Below are 5,994 nucleotides of genomic sequence, written 5' to 3'. Positions count from 1 at the left end.
TTTTTTAAAAAAAAAAAAAGCACCCACACTTCTTGGATAGATGTAGCCTGAGACTGCCTGTTTTGTGATTTGCAGCTTGGATCTTTAATTCTTCTCGTGTTTAAATCAAAACTAAGTGCTAGGACAGGAGATTTCAATGTTCTGGCACCCTGCTGTCCCCGGAAAGCCCAGCTGTTTTTAGGCCACATGGTTATATTTGCGGATGCTAGCAGGAAACTCAAAAATAAAAGTTTCCATGGGTGTGGGGACCAGGTAGAAGCCAAGGAGACAGAAGGGATTTCAGAAGGAACAAGCAGACATCTTATAGAAAAGGACAGGAAAGAGAATATGCAGAAACACCCCCTTCCTCGGCCTGGGCAGCTTCTGGGAGGTCACTTGAATGGTATCCTGAGCAAAATAGAAGCACTTTGTTCCAGTTCTGTGACTTGTAAGGCTAATGCAGAGATGTCCCCTGGGAGAATCAACAGAAGGAGGAGCAACATGTGCATTTTCTCTCTGCTCTGGGGCTTGTTTCTGTGCTTGAAAAAGCTGCAAATGGCAGAAGGGGCCTTTGGCTCCTCTGAATGAGCTTAATCCCAAGTGCAGGGGATGGCAAGCAGGGGCTGTGCAAAGCTCCGAGGTTTCAGCATTAGCAGGACCCCAAGATTTCCAAAGTCTTCTTCAAACATTTTCTCAGAGGTTCTCCTGACCATGACACATGCAGCTTCTTTGAGCTTGGAGGATGGGGCAAAGGCCTTGGATGGGACTCCAGAAAGTCTGTAGGCAACCAGCTGCAGCCCAAGACCATTGCTGCAGCTCCCCAGGCTGTTCTGCTACCAGAAAGCCAGCCTACAGTCTGGTAGGCTGTTCTCCTACCCAAAACACAGACCCATGCTAGCTCTCCTCTGGAAACCACATCACCCAGTATACCCTTCCTTTCAGGGCTGGAGACATTGCATGCTCTAATGTGAAAACCCTTTGTTTCCAGACCGACCACTTCAGCCTTTTCCACATCCTTTTAAAAAGGAGGAGATGGGATGTCTTAAAATCCAAATTTGTCTCCCATCCCACACAGACGCAGTGTTCTCATTTTCATTAGTGTCATCTATTTACATGAGGAATGCCTGGCGAGGAAATTGAGGTTACCAAGAGAAAATAAAGTTACTCGCATCAGACATGAATCCCTGCGGTGTGTGCTGCCGTGTGCCCTATTCCAGACCTTGCCCCACATTTGAAGTAGGGCACACTGCAATTAAAACACACGGCAAACAGAAAATGCCATTGACCCTTCAACGCAAGCCTAACGTGGGAAGTGGCCGTGCTGAAATATTAATTAATTTACTCAAGGTCACTCTGGAAGCTAATGGCTGAGCAGGGAGCTGTGCTGGGTGTCTGAGGTCTTTCCCCCCTCAAGTGTCCTCATTCCACCTCTAACTTGGTGCTGGTGGTGTAAAAGGCACCAGGTCGGAGCCTTGCAGTCTCCATTAACACCCCTGCCAGCATGCCCACCAACAAATCATTTCTACTTGTGAACAGCAACTTCAGGGCTACCAGGACTTAGCAGCAGAGGCAGAGCACACTGCTGTGTTTTCAGTCACAGGCACAGAGATACAAAGGACTCAGGTGTCCTGCCAAGCTGGTGGCACACCTCAGGCTTAGAGTGTTAGAAAATGTGTTAAAAGCATTAGAAATCAGCTTGAAATCAGCTTCTATCAAGCCTTGTCAGGCTCCAAACGAAAGCAGCAGTGTCTCTTTCCGTGTTTGTTGTCTCTTGGTACATTTAGCATGCTCCTGCAGCCATAGACAGGTTTGCTATCAGTGCTCAGCCCTGCATCAAACGAAAGCAGCAGTGTCTCTTTCCGTGTTCGTTGTCTCAGTACATTTAGCATGCTCCTGCAGCCATAGACAGGTTTGCTATCAGTGCTCAGCCCTGCATCTTTGGAGAAGTCCCAGGAGGAGCTCCATTCAAAAGGTCTTCTCTGCTGGCCAAGGAGAAAGGTGAAAATCCCCAGCGAAATCCCAAGGAAAGCCCTTTGGGTCTGTGCGTGTTCTGGAGGGACACCTGGTGGCAATGTCCACAGAGCCCAAGCTGAGCTCAGGGACACACTCATCCTCAAGTAGTGGTGATCCTGCTCTGGCAGGGGTTGGACTGGATGAGCTTTCGAGGTCCCTTCCAACTCCTGATATGCTGTGATTCTGTAATGAGGTGGAACCCAAAGCAAAAGCATGCTATAAAATCAAACCTGCATGTGTCCCACACCCTGATCCCAACTCCACCACCCTGACCAGCATTTCACAGCCCTGAACCAGGGCAGGTCATGGAGGTGAGCGCACCTTGTAGATGCTCAGCAAGAAAACAGTATCAAAGACCCACAGTCTAGTATATCTGAAAGGCCTGCACTTGTTCAACCATAACCAGTTTTTAACTGCCCTCCCACCAGCTCTCTGATTTTAGGACAAGCAAAGAAACCCCAAATTCCCCATAGGTGTAAGCTAAATCAAAGTAAGGTGAAAAAGGAGCATTCACAGAGGCTGGGTTGCCTCAAAATCCTATCCTGTTCCAGGCAGGAAAAATCTATGCATGAAGCTGCCTATTACATGCTGTGGCATGCACACTCATGAGGAAGGACATTTGCAGAAATCCTGGCAATGAGTGCTGAGGAAGCACGTGCCTATAAGGTATTTTAACTCCTGCCAACTCTCTGGGAAGGTGGCAGATTCAGGCCAGCTTCTCCTTCCTTTGGACAGGATCGGCTGGCAGCTGTTTAAATAACAGCTACTCAGGTGAGAAGTGAATACAAGGAGGGCCTCAGGACTAAGCTAAAGCTCCAGACTGGTGCTTTGGGGTTTGTTTTCTCATCACAGAGGGATGCTCTGTTTGCTGCATTTACTCCTTGCTAGCACTCTCCTATATGCATGGCTTAAAGGAGAACATGCATCAGAGTTGGCAGATGACTCCCTAGCCAACACTGCAGCTGTAATTCAGTGTCACATCTTCTCCGTCACTATCACCAGTTTCAAGAACTGCCATACTTTCCAATCCTGACCATCATTTCTTCATCCCATTGCTGCAGTCCACTGATCCCTTCTCTGTCCCATGCAGCTGTGTGCAGGACAAGTACATTCACGTGAGATCAGGGAAAGGGGTGGACAGGATGCGTAGTGTGAACAAGTGTGGAGCAGCAACAAGAATGGCCACAGGAGCCAGCTGCTGGAGATGATGTCCATTTGCAGGAGCCTCAGTGATTCCTGGTGGCTTTGGAGAAGATGTAAAGGATAGACTTAGTAGACCTTGTAAAAAAACAACTCTGTGGTTTGGGAGCAACCAGGTCACTGCACTTTCTTGGGGTAAAGTGGTCAGAGAGCATTTTTGCTGTGAGGTAGTCAGAAAAGCAGGAAAAGGCTGACAGAGCAGCACAGCTTCTTTCACTACTTAGATTGACCATGACAGCTTTCCCTTCTGTGGTACCCTGTATCCCTCTGTCCCACTTGCTGGGCTTCTTCCCACGCATAGACCCAAGGCAGGAGACCCATGGGGAGAGCAGATGTGGCACCACGCACCCTTCCCTCTTTTCCTGCATGCACCCCAGCTCCCTTCCCTGACCAGCAGCTTGGGAGTGCCCCTCGCTGTCCCTCCCACAGCAACCACAAGAAGATAGGCTTGTAAAGAGCTTGTTCACAAATGTATGAACAACACAAACGCAGACCTAGTGCCATTCCCTGCTGCTCCCACTTTGTCCCTGCTCCTCTCACCCCACTCATCACTCTTCCTTCTTTCGTGGCAACACGCACCTGCCAGACAACAGCCTGCTCCTGTCCCCGCTGAAGGTGGCCAGGGTGCAGGGAAAACATAGTTGTCTTCTCTAAGTCAGCCCACGTTGCTCACCCCTCAGGGCTGGGGTTTGGTGGCTTCTCTGTCTGCAAAGCAACTTGTGCCTCACAACCAAGAGCAGGAAAGCAACACCGAGGGAGACCACATCTGGCCATATTGAGCACCGAGAGGCCACTTCACAGGGGTAAACAAATGGAATAGTGATTTCAGTAGTAGCAGCAGCAGATAGGAAATAGTCACTTCTTTCTTACACAAGGGACAGGGGAAAAAAAAAGGGCAAGATGCTAGCAGTGGTAAAGCCAGAACTACCACTTGAGCTTCTTCAACCCCTTGAGCTGTGCTTGTTTACTGAGAAGGGAAGGGATTTGCACAGAAGCAAAAGAGGGAAGAACCCAGTGCCCAGGCAGGTGTTTGTCCTGCTCAGCAAACCAAAAGGATGCAAACCACTTGCAGTTTCAGACGACAGCAAAAGGAAAAGTCAAATAAACCATGGTGTCCTTAGGGAGAAGCTGCATCACCAGCACCTTCAGTAGGCTGCTGTCCTCTTCCTCAAATGATCACCTAAAGGAGTGACCGGACAGAGCCCTGGTTGCCCATAGCCTGTCCATGTCAGCAGAGGCCTTCCAGAGCCATCACAGCATGGTCACTGCTCTAGCAGACCCAGCTTCTTCCCACCTCCAGCCCCTTCCACTTACTGCCCTGCCCTTGCTCTGCTTTATATTCATGTCACTGCACTTCAACATAGATGTGTCTTCAGTTTTCCATCTTTTTTGTTAAAACAGTCACACTCGTGAGTACAAGGAGAGCTTCAATTTTTAGCAATCCAAAATACTACCAGTGTTTCTTGTAAGTCTTTGGGGAGTGTTTGTCAATTAAAATGTGACATGCTACTAAAAATATACACTAAGGGAACATTTTGGGAAGTTTTACCTGAGTCATGCACCACTTCACCAAAAGATCCTTTTTTTATATAAATCTGGAAACCGACTAAACGAGTTCCTACAAGGATATTCATTTTCTAGGTGCCAGTCTCTTTAATGTGAAATCTGTTAAATGCGACCACATGTTCCATGTTCAAAGAAAAGGGGAAAATAAGAGAAGCCAATATCCCTGAGAAGGCATTAAAGAAAGCTTTGAAGTAAACCACAAATAAACTAAGGTTAATATGTACTTCTTTAAAACACAAGGAGCTCTGACAGTCAGTGTGTTATGAAAACCCCTTGGCTGTGACTGTTGCGACAGAGGAAAGCCTGCTACAGAGGCTTCAAGAAGGGTGAAAATGCATAACGCTTCCATTCCATTTTCAAAGCAAAGCAGAGATCTGAGGATGTCCTCTGCTGGTGAGGAAGATATTTTCCATTTGGATGCTCCCAGATCACTCCTTTGCTATTCAAGCAAAGCATTTATAAGGAATCCCTGGACAAGTACCAATTAGGCAAGCAAAAGCTGGCAGGGTAAATTCTAATAGGATTATATTCAATACCTTCGTGAAATCCCAAGCAATTTTTTTCCCCAATTGCTCTTCACTGCAGCTTTCCAGTAAGAAATGCAGGAAGTAATGAAGATAAAAATATCGTACAAGAAACGCAGGTTGTGACAGGCTGGCCTTGATCCCTGCAGCCCTTCCTATCTGTAACTACAGCCCTTTACTGCCACTTCACTTACTTGCCAGGAAATGCAGGAAAGCAAACTAAAGGTGTCACAGTAGCACAGAGGGTTTCTTCTGGGGGGTGATTCAAAGGGCTGCAATGCTCTAACTGGTGGGTTAGGGTAGACTTTTTCTCTCTCACCAAGTGCATGTCACAGCCTTCTGCCAGCCTTCTCCAGCCGCTCCTCACCTACCCAGCCCTCTTCCAAGAGCTTCCCTCATCACTCTTTGTCTGTGGCTTTCCTTTATGCCAGGTTTAATTTCCTCCAGAAATGGTGCTGACCTCCAGGAATCAAATTTTCAGCAGCATTAAGGCATACAACTTGAATGCATACCCTACACACCTGACTTGCCAGTCTTTGTTAAAGGAATTAATATCGTTAATATGTCTAATTATTCCCAACACTCTGTTTGAAGCTGGAAGCTCAGAGACTACGAGAAAATCTGTAACACCCCATCATGAGAACTGTAATTCCTGATATACTGATAAACAGCCTCTACAACGCAGACTTATTTTCTTCTCTTTTTTTTGCAG

The sequence above is a fragment of the Mesitornis unicolor genome, unplaced genomic scaffold (assembly GCF_000695765.1).
Source record: "Mesitornis unicolor isolate BGI_N332 unplaced genomic scaffold, ASM69576v1 scaffold3201, whole genome shotgun sequence".
Lineage (NCBI taxonomy): Eukaryota > Metazoa > Chordata > Aves > Mesitornithiformes > Mesitornithidae > Mesitornis > Mesitornis unicolor.
The sequence above is the reverse complement of the archived record's forward strand: the minus strand, read 5'-3'. Positions refer to the sequence as shown.